The sequence below is a fragment of the Eucyclogobius newberryi genome, unplaced genomic scaffold (assembly GCF_026437365.1).
Source record: "Eucyclogobius newberryi isolate DKJ021-1_F unplaced genomic scaffold, fEucNew1.0.hap1 SCAF_10, whole genome shotgun sequence".
NCBI classification, from domain to species: domain Eukaryota; kingdom Metazoa; phylum Chordata; class Actinopteri; order Gobiiformes; family Gobiidae; genus Eucyclogobius; species Eucyclogobius newberryi.
This window is the reverse complement of record NW_027315724.1, coordinates 8,158,294-8,180,461: the sequence shown is the minus strand read 5'-3', so window position 1 is coordinate 8,180,461 and position 22,168 is coordinate 8,158,294. Positions and strand designations below refer to the sequence as shown.

Sequence of the window (22,168 nt, the reverse complement as noted above, 5' to 3'; positions counted from 1 at the left end):
TTAAGTGAAAATGAAGCTAAATGCAGCTCAAGGTATGTTTTTGACGAGGGAACAATGTTATAACAGTGGTTTAATAATAGATCCATGTTTAAAAGTCACAAAACTCCATTTAGCATCGTATCTGTATTCTATTTTATATCTTTATGGCCTGTTAAAAAGAGGCCAAACATTGTGCAGTGTACAAAGCATTCTCTCCAGAGGCATGGGTACATTCAATGCAAACTGTATAACATTTCAGACAAAGCAATTGCATTCCCAGGGAGACAGAGTGCATATTTAATGTCACTTTGTCCTTGGTATAGTTTCATAAAGACAAAAACGCACAGCCTTTTTAAGTCTGTCCACCTTTTACTAAAACGGAACAAAGCTTTGAATTTGACGACACAGCAATCTCCATCCACAAATATCAGAAATGATGAGAAAATCTGCTCATTTGGAGAGAAACTCAATTAATGCCTTTTATCTGGCTCCCCGGAGAGAGAGGTACAAGAACGATAAGGCGGCGCAGAACAAAGACCAGGAAGAGGGCTTTAATTAGAGATTGTTCATCAAAATTAGCCCAGACTTAAATGGACCTGTGCATTAAAAAGACAATTTGCGCAAAGTGAAGTTTGTCTATAGAAAATGTCAATGGAAATTAGGTCTTACATTGTCCAGTGCAGTCACATTTAAATGACTAACAGAGGAGTTTAGAATAACCTTTGTTTGACAGCTTTCAAGGAGAAAATGAGAAAATTACAATAGGATGAAGTGGTGGTGAAAATCTACAACGTGTAAAAGTACCTTCTTGTACCAACACGGGGTATAGCTCAGTGGTAGAGCATTTGACTGCAGATCAAGAGGTCCCCGGTTCAAATCCGGATGCCCCCTCTTATGTCACCATTTGACAAAACTGCTATTGTGATTTTACAAAAATAGTGAATTGAATTGAGTCATTTGGTCACAGCTGTCATTACCAATCAACATCTATAATATTTTTACAAAACTATTCTTATTGCTCATACATGTAGATTGTTGGCATTTCAGTTGTAAGGACATCAACAGTTATAATGTGTGTATTAATCGGTACCGATATTTGAAATATTAATTCAAATACCCAGCAAATAGATGTTAAATATATTTGGAATTGGTATTGGTATTAAAAAGATTCAATACTTAAATTTCACTCATCATGTTCATTATGATCAATATCACCTGTGTCTTATTTTCCAGAAATATATATTTTTTCCATAGAATGATGTAGGCTTTCTATGGACACATGAGTGAGAATTGTTTTTGTTGAATTGGGGGTTTGGATCATTACTTCTCCTGCAAATAAACGGTTTGAGATTCAGACCTCATGTTGGGCTTAATTTGAATCGAATAAATTAGGAACGTTTTCTATTTACATCTGAAAGTGTAATGTCATGCCGTCCCAATGTCACTGTTTGTGTGAAGCGTTGATAGTCAAGTAAAATTACAGATATAAGCTTAATTATCGGTCTCAGCTGGCTCTTCAGAACTGTCTATATACTTTGTAATACTTTGTACATGAAAGACATAGCTTTTGATTAAACAACTTTTCAATATCCCATTTATCTACTCTACCAAATTGAAGAACAAATATTATGAATGTTCTCTGAGTGATATCTGCTCTGTAACCGGGCCAGGCCAAAGAAATAAAAATCACAATTACAATTCAATTTAATGCAATCATAACCGTTCAGCCTGGAGGGGCACTAACCCATTACACACGTGCACTTTCTGGGTCAAATCTCAGTCAGAGATTATAATATTTTATTGCAGCGTGACTCTGCAGTTATGTCAAATGTGCTTAGCTTATGAAACTCTGCATCGTCTGTTTATGACTCCAAATCAAAAGTAAGAAAGATAATGTATTAAATATAATCGACTGCTAGCAGCCCAAACATGAAAACAAAAAAAGTATGTCAATTTGCGCTGCCAACTGGATTTTTTCAAGATTTGGTCCGTTTGAAGGAGACACAACTCATTCATTTCAATGTAGAGGCTGCTCCATGACCCAGTGTTCAAGATTTTGCCCTGTTGTAGTCCAGATTTAGCCCCAGTCTGGTCCAGGTTCAGTTGATCTCCAATAAACATGCCCAGTTAGACCAATGACATGTGAAGTCCCTGCTTTTTTAACCTATTGCCTCCACACCAAATCCATCATCTCATGTCTCCTCTTTATCCCGCACAACAACACTCCTCTGTACTGTCCCGTCTGCTCGTGGAGGATGGAAACCGGACCAGCTCAGATCCAGTCTCAATCCAGGCTCAGACTCAACCTGGACTGAGCACATAGTCTTGTACACTACTTTCTAAGTGTCCCTCCCGAAGGACTCTACATTGGAAGTGCCCTCTCTGTCTGTCTGTCAAGGGCACACACAAACATGAGGGATTGGCAGAGCACCGAGTAGAAGTAGAAGCACACACTTATGTTGCTTTCACACACATCGTTTTCATTAATAAGAATATAATAACAACTGATAGACCGGTAGATTAGATTTGTGTGTAAAATAAAACACAAAAGGCTTAACTTTGCTCTGCCAAATTACCAACACTGAACTATAATGATTAGATTAGATGATTAGAAGGATTAGACCAGAATTAAACAAAATCGAGGTCTAAACCAAACCAGGTCTAAAGTAGAATTAAACCAGGTCTAAACCAGCACCAAACCAGGTCTAAACCAGCACCAAACCAGGTCTAAACCAGCACCAAACCAGATCTAAACCAGCACCAAACCAGGTCTAAAGAAGCACCAAACCAGGTCTAAAGAAGCACCAAACCAGGTCTAAATCAGGACTAAACCCAGACTGAACCAGTAATCAAGAGAAAACATATTTTAATAGAAGATTTTTTAGACAGGCAAAACAGGAAAACGCACAGGGAATTAACTTAAATGTTGTACAGGAATCTTTTGAAATGATTGGTCACCCTGTGTTGATTGAAGTTTGTTTGCTGTCTGGGGCCCCTTACTGGACCGGCCTCCCCAAGCCTTTTTTCCATCTTGCCCATCGCTAGCACCGCCCCTGACACTACTTGAATATTCCGGGACACAAAACAGCTCTTTTCTGCAGTTTAGAGCTTGAGCAGAGGAGCACATGGACTTGGGGATTATCAGGTGAATGACAGTCCCACTGTACACTTCTAAATGACAGCAGCCGGGGCCCTGAGCGGAGCCACGGAGCTGGGTTTATTAAGAGCACTTAGGGGACACTACATCAAACATGCAGACTCAAGGGCCCCCATCACCGCCCTGAACACCACTCCCCCTCCTCCCATCTCTGCATAACATCACACTCTGTCATCTCATCCCTCATAGCAGCCATGGAAATACAATGAATGGAAGTAAGAAGACATGCAGATCGTGCTTTTTTGAACCGTAACATGGCGTAGATTTACATAATTTAAATTTTTGTATTTAAAAAACTGCAATACTGATCCAAAATAAGTTCATATTAGGAACAGTACCATTGAGTTCCTATTCAAAACTGCAGAACTGCAACTGTCATTTGACTGTAACAAGCAGCAGATGTATAATACTATATTTTCTATAGCTGAGGTTTTTTTAAATAATAAAAAGTACATGGACATGGGTGGGGGCAGGGGGTAGGTGAGCACTTGAGCCTCAAATACAGGACAACACTCAAACACACAAATTTGAGTGACATAATGACGATGATAAGGAAATCTTAAAAAAGTTGATTATAATGTAACATGCCCACTTTAAAGTTATTTGAGGTAAAACTGCCACTGTCTCGATGGAAACCCTTGTCATTGTTTATGTTTCCTTGTACTACATGGGCTACTGTGGTATTTCTTTAGTGGATCATGAAGTTTGTGCATCTATAGCCAAACATAATAATAATGAAAGGTTGGTACAAATATGTGCTGGATGTAAATCAATCAAAATCACTCAAAGTGCTTTATTGCATCACTACATGTGGTCCATTTTATGATATTAATCTAACAATATCCAGCTCCTTCCACGCTCCACAGGTGGGCGGCATTAAATCAGACGGATGTCAATGGGAATAAAATACTGGCCTTGAGAGAAAATGCTTTATTCCCCAATCTGGGATATTAATAAGCTCAGTTTCTGTTTTATCATTCTACATTTTGCAGTCACAGCAATACAAAAGGCACACAATATAAAACAAAGCGGTACGATAACTATTCCGCCTTCTAAAAAGTATATAAATTAAAAAAAACATAATACATTTAGCATAAACATAAATATTCCATTCACAAAGTTTCTATAGTATATGTATATTGTGTAAAATATGGTTCAGTTGTCAAAAAGAACGGCCAACATGAATGTATGATGTAGATATTTGAAACTTCACAAATGTAAGAATTTCATTTGTAATGTCTGAATGTATAAATGAGGCCTAAACATGGCCAAAATTGCTGGAATGAAAAAAAATATATATTTAAAATTTTTAGAGACAGGTTTAAATGACTTACTTCATTAGATTCTAAAATATTTGATGCCCAGATTTTGGATATCTTATTTTGTATTTGAGTAAACTAGATCAAGCAGAAAATTGTAAAAAAATATATATATATTTCACTTCTTTTAATGACGTTAAAACACTGAATAAATCAGGCTTGGAATTAGATCCAAACAAATGCTTCTGTACGATCCGCCAAAATCTTGTTATACTTGTAAGATTGTAAAGTTTGGTGTGTAGGAGCTACTTTAAAGGCTGATATTTATGTCTCTGTGGGAGGAAAATGCATTTGGAGAAACCTCTGAATTGTCCCATAGAAATTTAAGGGTGCAGATTGGACGATGTCGTTGTTTCCACGTGACGACCTCTCACTCTGGCCTCTGTGAGCTGCTCTTGTCCCTTGTCCGGAGCTCCAGCCGGTCCCTGTCCTGTCCACACATGTTTAACTGATCATTATTAACTGTCAGATCATTAGTGTCCAGAGCTGTCATCAGAGCAGGCCCAGAATCTGCACTGGACACTGGACACGGGACACACACTGTCATCTCTGCATCTCCAGGGTAATTACACTATACAGCTGACTATTCTCTGACTATTAGCTATTTGTTGGCCCCTTCTGCATCTCCAGGGTGAAGCAGGAGACGTAGAAGGGGCCAAAGAATAGCTAATAGTCTGAGAATAGTCAGCTATAAAGTCTGATTAAGAATGTTTTAGCAGTTGACTAGTCATGATTATTCCGATAATTGTTCCAGCTCAGCTCCAAAGACTGAACCCTGCTCCAAACCACAAGCTTTTACAGACTAAAGGATAGAAAAACCTCAAGCTCATCATTGACAATTAAACATGACTGAAGTTCAATCTTGATTAAAATCCGATGAAACGCCCAGCCACTAAAACTCCCCAAGTGTCCCGTTCACTCTTTGATGCTCAGCCCTCTGGCCAGTGTCCACATGCACATTGCACATATTCTCTCTGTAAAATGAACATCGCTGACAGGTTTACCCATGGGTCTCATCTGTCTCACTTTGTTCCCCCAAACTCGCTTGTGATCGCTGGCAGGGACGGGGAAAAAAAGGTCTCGCGCTAGCATCTGTTTAGCTTAGCAGTGTGGAGTGGAGTCTTTTAAAGTTGACTTCAAAGCAGAGCGAGGATCGGGCCGGTGCAGGATCGGGCCGGTGCTTAGCAGCTGAAGACCTCACAGCCGAGCACGTGCACACATGTACGCACACAAATACAACTGCACATGGACACGGTGTTCTGGAGGCAGAGAGGTGGTACGCCCTATGTACTGGTGGTTCAGGCCCTCTCCGTGCGATATCACCACCATATGAACTTCACAGTACAATATTTACTGCTGTATTATGGAGAGGGAAACAGAATTGTACGGTAGAAATGCTACTTTTTCCTTTGCTGTGAATCATTACAGACAATAAATAATATGTCTTCATGTTCTATCTATTTCTTTAGCTGCTGCTGCTGCTGCTGCGACACAGCTATACTTTTTTTTTTTTAGCAAAGAAGCATTTAATTTGATATATTTTGGCAGTTTTATTGAGACTTTTGACAGTACAATATCACATTTTCAGTGATACATGTTACTGCAGACTTTTGAGTTTTTTGGTCAAGTTATGATGAACCTCCTCTTTTTGGCATGTCCTCTTGTTCATCTCCTTTTAAAGAGGATTAGGGTCACATTATCTCACTTCTCACAGACCCTCCATCCTGGGACGCTCCTCCTTTCACGCCACACGTCCTGAGCTCCTGATCCCGGGCAAGCCTCCCGCACACGCGTACCTGATCCGCGGTGTTAGCGTTAGCATGGACGGAGGAGCTCTGCGGCTGAACTCGTCCTCTCGCTCTCCCAGGAATGGAGACCTGGTCTGGGCTTGTTCACAGCGGTCAGTGCGGGCGCTTTGATGTCCGCTTTGTGAGCGTGTTCAGATTACAGTGTTTACCAAAGCAGTCTGGCACCGCTAGACCCTTTAACGTGTTGTGTCATGAGAGTGTTCCAAATTCCAAAACGGAGGCAAAAAAAGTGAAATATCATAATTTTCCAACATTAACTGACATCAGATCTAAATGTCAATGGTTTTAAGCAACGATTTCGAATGTCCAGGGTAGAAACGTCAGTTAGTTTGTTATCAATTACAAAGCATGGGAAACAAAGCACTATTTACCAGCTTCAAAGTTGTAATTGATCTTGAAAACTATTGTGGAATCAACATTTATGTGAGTATTTGAACAGTAAATCAAGACATCAGGATCACATTTTGGTAATAATATCCATTTGAAAAAACAAATGCAGTAAAATACAATGTTAAATGTGTTTAAACCAGGCTCTGATATTGCATGCATCAGAGTAGTTTTTACATTAGTAGTTACTTTTTTAAAAAACTTTTTAGTAGTTTTGTAATGTTCTGAAACTTTTACAGGGTCTATATGAGCTGGTGTGATTCTTCCATTGGATGATATAAGACTATGTAGAGAGAGAAAAATGGGAAATTCTATGTTGTTGTAGAGAATAAAAATGTGGTTACTTCCAAAGGTTCAACAATCCAGTTTTGGGATTTATATTTTAAATTATTTTACAAATCAGGGAAGTTTTTATTTCTCCAGTTTGTTAGAATTTTTCAAAAAAATATCAACACAATTTATCAATCGTCATATAAAATCTGAGTCTGATTTTTGGACCTTTAATTATTTAAATGGCCACAGCCAGTAATAGACTGTGTAATAACTTCCAGTTTATAACACATGTTTTTATTTGATTAATAAATACTAATAAATAAGATAATGGTTGGGGGAAAGATCACATTGTCAATTTAAAAAGACGAATAGGAAACACCACACAATATGAAAGTAACCATCATGTTATCTAACTTCCAAATTCACAAAAAAATCCTTCAGATCCGCAATCAAAATTTCAACTTTGATAATAATAAAACAAATGCATATTAAAAGAAAACACCACAATTGTCCTGTTCAATATTTGAGATGTTCTGTTTGAATAAAATAACATGACAAAGTTGAACTTGTTTAACTGGGACGAGGTTTTCGCACAAACCCGGTGCTGCAGGTGATGAACCATAAATTACTCTTCGAAGCAATTTGTTTCCAGCGCACGCAGTCGCACGTAATTGTTGTGCAGAAATGTGTCAGTAATTACTAATTAACCGAACGCTGCTACCTGGACGAACTGCTGATGAGAAAATTAGACAGCAAGAGTTTTGTAAGTAAAGTAACTATCTGAGTGCTGAGTCCTCATGTTAAGGTTTACAACCAGCCATTTGGAAAGAACATTCATGCAAATAAGTCTTATATATTTTTACATTTTGTCTCAATTTATCAGTCAAGTCAATATGAAGCGAAGTGAGACTGTTTTCAAGCCAATTTAAATGGAAATAATGCTGTATAATACATAATACAAAAATAATATATAAATATAATAATAAAGTTTCTGTTTCTTTGACATTCACAAATTACAGAATTCACAAAGGTCCAATGCCTGTTATCTTGTGGCTTTACGTGGTTTCATGCTGCTTTTGGTCACCTTGGCATTCGTATGTCACATGTTCTAACTTTCACGTGATGTCTACATTTGGAAAACACACTTTACACACACTTTTGTCTCCAATAAGCACCAGCAGTGGGAGAGAATAACGAAAAAATAAATAATGAAGCCTTTAGGCAACGTGACTGCTATACTAATAGAGCTGTGCTTTCTAGTGACACAATTTGACCACAGAACGAGTCCAGTGATGGTTTCTGGACTTAAAAACTGCACAGGAGAAGTCTGAAACAGAGTGATTTCTGAGCGGTGGGAGAAGCTCGTAAACAGGATTACTGAAACAAACGTGAACAAAGCTAAACTCAACTCCGGATGTGTTTTTGATGAGAGAACAATGCTAAAACAAATAAGAAGGTGGATTTCGCAATATATGCCCTTCAAATCTGTTTTTATTCAATGTCTATATTCACCACAAGTGTAATCAATAATACAAATACACCATTGCAGTCCATTGACACAAAGCAATTACATGCATAATAATGCATTCAAGGTCTCCACAACGGTAAATGAAGAATAATGTGGCACCATTAAAACTGGAGGTGCATGTGCTTATTGCTTAGAGCGCTCCAGGTCCATTCAGATTCATTATGGGGCTCTTAAAGCACGATTAGATCAGGAGCACAGCCCAGCGCCACAGTTCAGAGACCCAGCCCCGCTCTAGTCTGGACTGGTCTGGTCTGTGTGCGAGGATGAAAGACGGCAGATAAGGGCTAATGATGGACAGAGTGTCTTTTCATCTTTATTAGTCATTTGTGAACATAAAGCTTGCCAAGGTGACCCAGCTACTATCAATAGATACAGTTCTGCAAACTGTTTAAAGTGGTGTCTGCAAAGTGTCATGGCAATGGAGTCAATTTTAAAGTTATTCAAACTGCACAATTCAGCATTAAATATAGGCTGTCAGTATCTGTATTTTATTTTTATTTTTTTGTTTTTTCTTGTGTATAAAACATTCTCATCCATTTCTCCGCCAATTCATGACCCCTAAACCACAAAACATCTCTATCAATCCAGTTTAAAAAATAAAACATTAGAAAAAAGGGGCAAACAGTGTTTCAATGCTATGTGGATCTGGGAAGCTGTGCGTGTTAGCTACTGTTAGCTACAGTAAGCACAACACTTCTCCCTTGTACAGCTCCATCGTCAGCGTTATGTGAAAAATCTTTTTCTGATCCACAATTTGCTACATTATAATAGCACGGTTTTGACTTGCATCTAAACTACTGTAGAAGTGCAACACTTTTTGTCAGGAAACAGCCGATGCTAGGTGTGCTAGCTTTGTTAGCTCTCAAGTCTTTGCGCTCGGAGGATCATGAGATTTGTCTGCGCTTGTGTCATGTTTATAAATGGTTTAAGACTCAAAATCCTGTAGTGTGTTCTGGATTTTAGATAAAATAGTACCACTACCAGAAAAATTACACAGTGCACCTTTAATGCAACACTTTTGTCCTAATTACTATTAAAGCAGCACTATGTAAGGTTCCCGGGAGCGGCTCGCCACCTGCATTACTCCATGGTAATAGAAAGTTAAAACCAAACTGTAGAACGCTTTCCATGGAATGTTAAGTAAGAACATCTCCATGGAAACAAGCTCCTTCACAGCAAGTGTGCATGTTTTTCAAGTTTTTTCAGCACTATAAAACACCTGTAGTTAGTAATTACTTTTATTTAAGTCTATTTATTGTTTCTGTAATCTTACACGGTGGGGCTTTAATAGTAAAACACTGTGAATGATAGTACACCACTCCTGCCTTTAAAAATGCCCAACAAATTCATAATATGAATATAATAATGAAATACCAAAAAAAGCAGAAAAAGCAAACTTTGGTTGTGGATATTATTCTACCAATTTTACTGAAAGGTGTGATAAGGTAATGTTTTAGTGGAATATTTTCATTCAGTGTACCACGACTCAAAAACTGCTGAAAAACATTGCAATCTTAATTTGAAAATGGACAATTTTTTATAGACTTCAGGCCAAATAGGACACGATATATTAATTACCATGATAGATGTTTGCAAGTTCTCTCTTTGTGTCTCTCTTTGTGAAAGACGGCAGATAAGGGCTATTGATGGACAGAGTGTCTTTTAATCTTTATTAGTCATTTGTGAACATAAAGCTTGCCAAGGTGACTCAACAATACATATTGTCTATGTAGTGTTGAAAAAAAGATACAAATACATAAGTCACACTAGTCCACAGTGGTAAACGGTACAGTGAGACGGAACACTCAGAACTGCCACACCGATCAATAACGACGTAGGAAACGGCTTCTTCTCATCGCATTACCCATCTCCCGTTCTCCATCAGCCTCATACTCAGCCTCGATTCAATTTAAAAGCACCTTTGTCCACACATTTGCGCAGTAGAGACATCAAGGACAGTGCGTGTTTACCCAGAGAAAACAACCCTCGCTCCCCCCTCGGTCTGTCCACACAAAGCCGGGCAGCAGACAGATGACACCAGCCCCTCCGCGTCTCCAGAGAGATCCAACCAGCCGCCGGTCCATCAAACAGAGGAGCGCAAATGGAACCGACCCAAAACCAACAAGCCAAGAGCTCTAGGACGTGGGGCACACAACCTCCAGGCAATAACTGAAGCCGTCCCAGTGTTTGTGTAGGTAATCAAATTCAATGGGACAAGTATAAAAGGAGAACAGAGCAGAGTTAATAAGATGTATAAGTTGAAAGAGCTGTGAGACTTTGAAGAGTTCGCGGAAGGTCGAGACGAAGGCAGAGCGAGTGGCGGCCGGTAAAGTACAAAATGAAAAAATACAGGCGGTCGATATGTAGACGTTCGGATGGTTCAAAAGAGCGTGCTTCACAATGGAGCTACGAAAAAATGCTTCGACATGAGAGATCTGCACAAAAATCATAAAAACATCATTTCTAAAGATAAACACGTTGTCTGTGTAGTTACTTTGTTGTCCAGGTAAGCTCCAATGGAAATAAATACACACAAAATCAACGGTCAACAGTGCTATATCTGTCTTTACCAGATCCCTGTTGGAGAAACTGAAGAAGCGACTTGGATGAGTGGCGAAACGACGTCGCTCTTTAAAAACTTTGGTCTAGTAAACAAATTTCCACTTTCTGTGAAAACATTAGAATCAAATCTTAGCCTTGGTCTCTAATATCTGTGATAAGTGTATGTATAAAATGAGTCATGAGCATTTTAGAATCAGAAAAAGGTTTATTGCCATGGTCGGTGAATAAGAACAAGATTCACAAAAATGGTGCAACATGAAACAACAAAATAATAGCAAAATATAAAGAAAAATAATAATAAGATATTAAGGAAACATTGGTTTGCTAAAAATAAGATGAAAATAAACGTAAACTAGAGATCCAGATCCCAAAAGTCCCATCACAAACATGGACATATAAATATGCAAAGTGGGGTTTGTATTGGAACTGTACCTGCTTTTGCACCTATTATCATGGGAAAAGAACTCCTTAAATCCTTAAACATGACGGATATAATAATGGACTGGCCTTTATTACAGGCAAGAGGATCCATGCTGCTCAGATCAAGAGGAGGACAAAACTCATTGAAGGTGTTCTTGTTGTTGTCCTCGCTCCACACGATCGTCAGAACATTCCAGCTCACTCTCACAGACACATTCACTCTCACAGACCCATTCACTTTCACAGACACATTCACTCTCACAGACACGGTCACTTTCACAGATACATTCACTCTCACAGACACAGACACGGTCACTCTCACAGACACATTCACTCTCACTTTCACAGACACATTCACTCTCACAGACACGGTCACTTTCACAGATACATTCACTCTCACAGACACAGACACGGTCACTCTCACAGACACGGTCACTCTCACAGACATAGACACGTTCACTTTCACAGACACATTCACTCTCACAGACACATTCACTCTCACAGACACGTTCACTCTCACAGACACAGACACGGTCACTCTCACATACACATACACATACACATTCACTCTCACAGACACAGACACATTCACTCTCACAGACACATTCACTCTCACAGACACGGTCACTCTCACAGACACATTCACTCTCACTTTCACAGACACATTCACTCTCACAGACACGGTCACTTTCACAGATACATTCACTCTCACAGACACAGACACATTCACTCTCACAGACACATTCACTCTCACAGACACATTTACTCTCACAGACACATTCACTGTCACAGACACATTCACTCTCACAGACACGGTCACTCTCACATACACGGTCACTTTCACAGATACATTCACTCTCACAGACACAGACACGGTCACTCTCACAGACACATACACATTCACTCTCACAGACACAGACACATTCACTCTCACAGACACATTCACTCTCACAGACACATTTACTCTCACAGACACATTCACTCTCACAGACACATTCACTCTCACAGACACGGTCACTCTCACAGACACAGACACGGTCACTCTCACATACACATACACATTCACTCTCACAGACACGGTCACTCTCACAGACACATTCACTCTCACAGACACGGTCACTCTCACAGACACGGTCACTCTCACAGACACAGATAAATTCACTATCACAGACACATTCACTCTCACAGACACAGACACGGTCACATACACATTCACTCTCACATACACATACACATTCACTCTCACATACACATACAAATTCACTCTCACAGACACAGACACATTCACTCTCACAGACACGGTCATTCTCACAGACACATTCACTCTCACAGACACATTCACTCTCACAGACACAGACACAGACACATTCACTCACACATTCATTCACCAGCCGTTTACAGTTGCCAATTTGACCTGGACTCCGCCCAGAGAGTTGTTGGTCTGGTCCGGGAATCAAACCCACGATAGACTTAATCCTCCAAAAACAGGTTTGTGGAGATGAAGAGACCACTTACAGTGAGAATACCAGTTTCGGCAAATGTGCTTTTTAAGTCTATGTTTGGCTGGAAAGTTACGTAATGGGGCTTTAAGTAATAAAGATAAAATACAAGTTTTTTTTGCTGTTTAGTGCATGCTCCTTTTCCTCACACACACACTCCTCCACCTCGCGCACACACACACTCCTCCTCACACACTCCTCCTCACAAATACACTCCTCCGCCTCACACACACACTCCTCCACCTCGCGCACACACACACTCCTCCTCACACACTCCTCCTCACAAATACACTCCTCCGCCTCACACACACACTCCTCCACCTCGCGCACACACACACTCCTCCTCACACACTCCTCCTCACAAATACACTCCTCCGCCTCACACACACACTCCTCCACCTCGCGCACACACACACTCCTCCTCACACACTCCTCCTCACAAATACACTCCTCCGCCTCACACACACACACACACTCCTCCACCTCGCGCACACACACACTCCTCCTCACAAATACACTCCTCCACCTCGCGCACACACACTCCTCCTCACACACACACACACACACTCCTCCGCACACACTCCTCCTCACAAATACACTCCTCCGCCTCACACACACACACTCCTCCACCTCGCGCACACACACTCCTCCTCACACACACACACTCCTCCTCACAAATACACTCCTCCGCCTCACACACACACACTCCTCCTCACACACACACACACTCCTTCTCACACACGCACACTCCTCCTCACACACACACACACACTCCTCCTCACACACACACACTCCTCCTCACAAATACACTCCTCCTCCTCGCGCACACACATTCTGCTGCTTTTAGCTGCGGCGCTGCAGCCAGCTGTCGGAGATCCGAGCGAGGACTACACCACCTGTCCCATGATCCAACCAGTCTCTGCTCCTCCTCCTCCCAAACTCATGTCTTCCACATTCATCCCTCTCTTTGTTCTCTCCTCTCTCTTTCTCTCCGTCACTATTGTGCTGTGATCATCAAGGTTTTCTCTTGACTGTAAAGTTGATGTATGATGCAAAATCCACTTCTTTCATCTTACAAATCCCAAAGAGACCAAAAGCCTGTATAAAAGCCAATTAAAATCACAAAAATGCAAATCATATAGCCACTTAAATTACTCTATACTTGCTGTATAGAAATGTTGAAACCAAGAAGTGCTCTTCTGTGTTTTTAAAGTCAGCACAAGTTTTTACAAAAAAAATGGTCAAGTCAACAATTAAAATGGCCTTCATTATAAAACGTATTTGTCCGTCGTTGCCATTAAAGAGCACGGGCCATCTAATCCAAGCATTGTCAGTGAAAATGAAAGCAATGTTTGGAAGTTAAACAATCGTTTTATTTTAAGATGTAAAATACCAAGGCAACTATGCCCACAATGATATAAACTAAATCTGGACTGGACTGGGCTGTTGGCATGTTGGGATTTTGGGGATTGGAGATAAGAACAGCAGCCTTCAGGTCAATGACAGTGTGTTTGTGCAAAGGGTGCAAGGTTAACGGACTGGCCTCTGTTTACCTTGTCCTCCTCTGGGCCCTCGCTAGCCTCTTGGTGGGATTAGCTGGGTTTACGTGAGGGTAAATGACAGATGAGACATCTGGGTTATCGTAATGTCATAATGATGAATGGAATGATTAGAATTGATAAAAAGTAAAAACTTAGAACCAACTGTGTGTCAAAAAGCAGGGCTGCAACTAATCGTGATTTTAATATAGTCAGTGATCCGTTTCTATTGCTTTGTAAACCAAATAAAGGTAAAAAAATATTGCAACTGAAGCCAAAGAGAATATTTACAAAAATGTTGTATTATTGATAAATGCAGATGAAGTTTTGATTTGGTAATGTCTTTGTTATTAAAGGTATTTTAGTGTGTTTTAGAGTCTGTATAGACCAAATTACGGTGACGATTGTTATAAATACGACTACAATTATATATTATAGTCGACTAGTCATGTCTTTATTTATTATCATTTATTTTTTAACCTTCAGTTCAAATTGGAACCATTTTGTGAGGACAATGTTTTTAATTTTTCTCATTACAAAAAAATTAAATACTGCCAATCACTGAATCATTCCAAGGGCTTGAAAAAAAGAAACTTGATTACATTTATTTTTGTGGAAAATATTGCCACATTTATCATTTTCCAACTGCTAAATTGTCAGTAAATGGTTAAAAATAATATCACAAATAGGACAAAATATGAATGTATAGTGATTTTATGGCCATTTAAAGTAGAAGACAGAAGATCAAGTGTGATTTTTGCGTGAACTAAGGGTTAATTATACATTTCAGGATGGAAATATGCTTTCATATGAACACAAACATTTTAAGCTAGTTTTGTAGCCACAGATACCTGGGCCTCTGTATCCTCTCGTCTCATAGGATTACCCGTAGTGCCGACTCTGCAGGTGGGGCCCTAAGTTAATTCCCCCTCTTTTGGCCCCTTAATAGCTTATCGATCGCGCCCGGACAGAGATGCAGTGAGCAGCGTCTAGGTTACGGACATAATAAGTTAATCACTGCCAGCGTAGGTGTGTCCAGAGTTTAATCACATATGGCCCAGGGTTCATGTAAATTGTGCCCGGCCCTCAGAGGAGTTTACTGGGGGGGAAGAGAATGAGGAGAAGGAGGACGGCCCCGGCGGTGATGGAGCTCAGCTGGGGTAGCCGTTTGGCCCCCATGGATGAGTCTCTGGAGCGGGTCTGGACTCACTGCCCACGGCCAAGTGTAAATCATGCTAAGCTGCTGGTGGAACAGAGCAGCGGTGTCCTCCATCTGTTCTGTTCTAGTTTAAAATGCTCTGGACATTAAGTAGAGTTTACAAGGTTTACAGGTTTATACAGTGAATTAACTCATTTTTCATTGGTTCACAATTTAAAAATCGTGTACGAACAAATACAAATGCCATTTTAAAGACTTTTTACCATTGACAAGATGTGTGTGGTAGAAAGTATTTCATAGGTAGCTCCTTAGACTGCTATCTTCAGATTGAAAATGACTTCTGGATGGAAGTCAAAATGTCTTCATTTCCTTTTGTGTCTTTTTTTTTTAGCCTGTAGGTTTTTTAGACAGGACAGTGTAGTGTGAAATGGGGATGGGACTGGGAAAGGACATGGCAGCAAAGTGTTTTCAAACTCATGAGGCAACGGGTTGTTCACATCGAGCGTACGTGTGCTATCCACTCTGCCACTAAGTAGCACGAAATATTTGTATTTCTAAAACAGTATCAGAATACTACCATTGAAACCTTTTCTACCATAGACCACTATTGACAAATGAGCGATTTCATCAACTAGATTCAAAAGAATCAGAAGGATATTTTGGCCCTACTTTTTAATCTCTTTAAATAATATAATTGTACGGACATTTGATAATAAAGTTTTGAAACTTTTATTCATGTACAACCTTTTGCTACCTTTTGAAAAAAAAACAGATGTTTTTAAAATGAATATTTCCAAACCCAAAATATAGAAAGTATATATAGGTAGAATACTGAAATGCCTTGCCACCATACACTGAACCTCGCTTGGCAAATTATACTTAAAATAAAAACATGTAAGAACAGAAATATTTGACCTGTTTCCAAGTCATATTCAGTATACAAAAATGCATTACTGATAGGATTCCTGAACGTATATGTACTGCCTGTCTGGCACGTCGATCCCTTTTCCATATTCAAGCCTAACATGTACTTTACTTTGGCGTTGTTAGGCGGAATCGTTCTGCTCCAACGGTCTCCAAACACCAGTCCTACGTCCACCATCCAACCATGGCTCCCCACAGCTGTGTTACCCATCAGCCCCTGCTCCTGCTGCCGGTTCCCAGGCCTCGGAACCACGGAGCTCCCAATCTCACCCATTTTCTGGATCCATGTGTGCAGCGAGAGCCGGAATGTCTCCAGGAGGAACTGTGGCTCATTAGCACCACCGCTGTATGGGTTTTTACACTGTAATCTGGAAACTGGCCTCTTCATTTGGCTCCTGATTGAGAAAGCAATGTGTGCACTATTTTTACAGCGCAGAGGAAAGCTAGTGTTTGAGCAACTGACAGGAAAAATCAGACTCAAAGGGATAGGAAGGTTAAGATTACAACAATTTTACAATAAAGGAATAATTCTGCCAAAACATGCACAATAGGTAAATACCTCCAGGTCTCGATCAAGACTAGACCAAGATTAGAAGATGAGTCACAGGACGCTGCACTGTGGTAACCATTGATGGGTTAAATGGATGGATTAAAAAGTATAGCACTCATCCAAGTAGCTTCTTCAGTTCATCTGTTTTGTTTTTGGCTTTTTTTGTTTGAAAAAAAAAATCAGAACGTCTTGTAACACAGGCCCCAAATTAGGGTCTATTCATGTAATCGCTTCAAAGTTTACAGTTGCCACATTTAGCTAAAACCAGTTGACAGAAAAGTGTAGCGGGGACATTGTATTCTACCCAAATCCAAGCTCCTGTCCCCAACGTCAGAATTCTGTGACAGAGAGAGTTTGGTTCAGAGGACATGAGAACAGAGGAAGGAGACATTGTAGTGAGTCCAGACCTGGTTATCTCACCCATCACATTTGAACTGGGCAGCTAAAAGGACTTCTGCAAGACCTGAGCCTGATCCTCAGACAGGACCAGAGGACAGACTTAGACCTGAAAACACACACACATGCACACACACAAATACATACATAGTTCTAAGGACATCCAACACCGGGCCCCTCACTCGTCCCCCATAGCTCCATGTCTCCTGGTGGACATTTGAATAGGAACCTCTCTACTCTTACACATGAGGTCTTTGAGTCTGTCTTTTATCTGTCTCCTATAGGTGTCAGGTTTCGGGCAGGGGCCTTTGGGAGGGCGCCACACCCGTCTCAGAGGGGTCACCCGGGTACAATGCAGAGGTGAGGGTGGGTCTGGGCTATAGGTATGAGTCAGTGCGGGCTGGAGGCTTTGTCAGAAGGTCTATGAGATGGGTTTGCCACTTAGTCACTTGGTCGTGAGGTATTGTCCTGTTCAAAGTGGAACCCTGTCATGTATTGTTGTTGACATGTCTTTTCATATGTCGCAAATATATGTGTTTCAGTTTGGAGGTCACTTCACCATGGCAAGCATCAACGGAAGAACTGTCAGAAGCAAAGAGTTCTGGGCTGGTAACACGCTTCAACACATTTGTTTCGATTTGAAGATTATTATTTATTCATTTCTTACATATTTCCTTCTTATAAATCATTTATTTACTTACTTAGCTACTTGCTACTTATTTACTATTCTCTTCCTTACAATTTGATTATTACTTATATTACTTATTGATTTATTTATTCACTTATAACTTACCAACATATTCATTTGTTTTACTTACTTATTTGTTTACTATAGACTTACTCACTTATAACTTATTTGCTTATGTTCTACTTACTTACTTACATGTTTGTAATGTTTAAGAAACAAAATAAAATGTCGAATAGCTCAAACTTGCAAATGTACTTTGTTTTTGTCCAGATTAGATTTGGAATCTTTATGCTAGGAATTTAATTGCTAAAAAAAACAAAAACAAAACATAAAACTACGATAGAAAATAATCACTATATGTTTTTCTTTGGGTTCTAATTTCTTCATATATATTATTTGCTTTCACTGCCTAGAAGCGATGGACCAACATTCATAAGCGCAACCTTTCTTTTAAAATGGTATTTTCTGTTGTTTATTCCCCAGTCAATGATTATGTTTATGATTATGAAGGTAGTGAGTGCCGTTAGCTCCAGGTGCTAAAACACCGCGCAGGAGCACGGCAGGTGTTTGCCATTTCCCCCTCACTTTACCCGCTCATTGCTTTTATGTGCTCTGTCATTAGTCCAACTGGGCCGGCGCGCTAATGCAGTCTCCGTATGTGTGTGAAGGAAGGCCGGCTGAAATCATGAGCCTCCATCGCGCTTCAAAAGATAACAACACACTTACGCAACATCAAATAATACGCACAACCTCATGCCCTATAGGGCTATTTTGGGACGCTAGCTAACATCCCTGAAGGAGGAACACAGGTTTTCACTCAGTGTGAAAATGTCATGATCGAATTAGCTTCTGCAATAAACCAAGGCGAATAGATGAAAACAGAGGTGAGGCCAAAAATCTAACTTTAATACCTGATATTTAGTTAGTTGTAAACAGCAATGTGAAAACAAACATTTTCGGTGCCCTGAAGCCTTAAACACGGGACAATGCAAAATGACACAAGTAACCGTTACATTTAATCAAGAAAGTGTAGGCTCCTATTAGTTAAAATTAAAAATACACCTAATTATGTACAAATAAAAAGTATGATGTGATAACGGTACAATTTCTCGTCAAAATAGTAAAGTAAATGTAACTTCTCACTAGCTTTGTATTACCAAAAATAGTTAAAATGTTATCATTATCTGTGATTTGTAGACTTGCTTTGCCAAGCATTTAAGTTAATAGAGATTGCCATAAAATGTGATAACTCAATAACCAAACACACGAAATACCATGCTAAAGTCCGTTAGCCTCAATGTTTCTCTGCGTCAATCTGTTTTATTGTTGTTTGTTTATTAACATTACATTACATTTTGTGTTTTAACAAGCTTTTGCACATATTTGATGTAAAATGTACTAGTTTAAAGAGTAAAAGAAATTGATAGCATATTAGATGTAGCCAACATACACACTGAGTTTTTTTTAACTTATTTACAAACTTACTTCTCTTACTTAAACGTACATATTTTTTTATTCACTAACTTACATACTTGGTTACTTATCAACTAACCAACTAGCTTGCTTTCTTGCTTACATACTTTCTAACGTAATACTTACTTGCTTTATTAATTACATACTTATATTTTTAGTTTGTGTAAAATTGGTATTAATTATGTGGACTCATGATAATAATTTCCAACACAATCCCTGAAGGAGCTGCTCATTCTCGCCCAGTGTATTTGCAGCGATTACATTAGCTTGCGCGCTAACCAAGGACGATTAGATGACAATTGGATGCGCTCTGTTGTCTGCCCGTAGACAGATGGCATGCTTCTGTATCCTCACACTTCATTTGTAAGCAGATAGCAGCACAGGCCAGATCATTATCACTGAAGAGGTCTCCTGTCCACTGACCCATGCTAACGCTAGGGCTTTAGCTAGTACAACAACTGACAAACAAGGATAACATCTCACTTAGAGCTAATTTGGCTGTGCTAATTGGGTCTTCTGTTTTTAGAGGAATGGACGCTGGAGGCAAGGTGGGTTAAGTGTCTTGCCCAAGGACACAGTCATAGTGAGTTAAGGTCATAGGGTCAAAAGTAAGTGGGTAAGTGCGCCACCTACGGAGTACAATCTACCTGCTATAAATTACAACAGGTATAGTATAGTAGATTGGATCAAATTAAACCATTCAGTTTAATGGAAGGATTATTGACATTGTATTTAACCGATGGGTTTAAAATGCAGATAAAAGGATATCATAAGTAGACATATATTTTGTTTTATTTTATATTTGAAAACTGTTGCAATTTCCAGATCTCATAACACAACTGAAAGCAACGTATAATTTGATGCTTCAACTATGTAGAGCTTAGCTAGCTTGTATGCAAGCGGTAGGGGGAGATAAAGGACAATTCAACTCGCTCCACAACAATTCATTTCCTCCACACAAAGACTCAGAAATATCTTATTTAAAGCCCATATGACAGGTCCTCATGTTTTTGTAATCATGATGTTTGGTGAGGTAAATAATTATCCTGGTTTCAGTCAAGTTAACCTCATTCTAACTTCTGTATTATACCCTCTGCTAAGAACATTAGTGTTTTGCAGAGTCAGAAATGAGGGGTGACTTCCTTTACTTGTATATTTAAGCAATGAAACATAACATTTCAATATCTTAAAAAGCAGTTTTAACAGAAGAATGCATAATGTAGGACCAACCCAAAATATTGCAGAGGGAAATAAAGTCTCTAAAGTCATCACCGTAAAGCACATGTGAAAATCCAACGACTACACCGCAATTTTCTTCAGCACATCCCCAGTGCACAATTTTACAACTTTGCCAAAATGTCTCCCGTAAATCCTCCAGCCGCCTAATCCTGCACAAGTCCAGGTCCGGGATCAGGCTCGGATCACGGAGCATGACCGAAGTCTGGACTCGGACTTGCTCCTGGTTTAATAATGAGGCAGGCTGGTCAGGGAGAGCTTTAAAATGGCCCCCAAATACTAGTAACCTTAAAATGTTTTCTAAATGTTTTTATACTGTACGTTGTTGGTACGTGTGGTAAATATTTATCATGGTTTTAAATCACTCCAGTGTCAATTTGAGAAGAACAGTTGAAAATTACAGGAAGTAACTCTGAGCTCTCAAAGAAGAATCCATCCATCTATGTCACCAATACACCAAACTCTACATTTACTCACAAAGAGAACATTCATTTGAGAAAATAACAGTGTTGTCAAGCTCCTTCAGAATGAAAATTGCTTTTGGATTGAAGTCAAAACGTTTTATTGTGAGAAAATCCATCACAGTTAAACGATTATTCACAATTATTACTGAGACTCTGTGAACTCTCACCAAACACACTATTATTTCTCAAGTTTGTCAGCAGATTTATGAATTTTAACTATACAAATGACAAAAAAGTAAATATGACAAAAACAGCCAGATAAATGGTACTTTATATTTAAATATTGTAGTTTTTTTACTATAGATTTAATTAAAACAACTTTATTTTTCTTCCGAAATAGTCATAAATATATTTTTTTAGTTCTTACAATTATTTTGTGACTTAAATAATTATCGATGAACTAATTTAATGACATCCCTGGGTCTGACTTGTTTGCATTCATTGGCTTTAATCTGGGATAATTAGGATTTTGACATACAGTATGGTTGCTAGGTAACAGTTCACTCTGCGTGTGTCACATCTCCAGCGGTTAATTCCACGTTCAATAAGCAAGTGAAACTATAAACTTCACCAAAATGACAAACTAGGGAACTCTTCATTATAATGGTGTTAAATAACATGTATTATGTTTTTTAATCATATTCTCACCCCGGACAAAGTCATTCACCTGTCAGGGAAGTTCGCTGTGAGAATAATAGCTCTGTCCACACAATACACTTTCTTTGGAGCAAATCCTTGAGAGCAGATTACTTCCTTGCTCTGAATAGTGAGCGAACATTATATTCCCTCTATAATTATATGTTAGGAG

General features: G+C 39.3%; 1 protein-coding gene and 1 non-coding gene across 2 annotated transcripts in view; one reads left to right on the top strand and one right to left on the bottom strand.

Annotated features, from left to right (window-relative positions):
- robo1 (roundabout, axon guidance receptor, homolog 1 (Drosophila)) overlaps positions 1 to 22,168 on the bottom strand; it is a 429,020-nt gene that overhangs the window by 163,230 nt on the left and 243,622 nt on the right. The window lies entirely within an intron of this gene.
- trnac-gca (transfer RNA cysteine (anticodon GCA)) lies at positions 799 to 870 on the top strand. The gene has a single exon. It is a non-coding gene; the product is annotated as a tRNA-Cys (tRNA).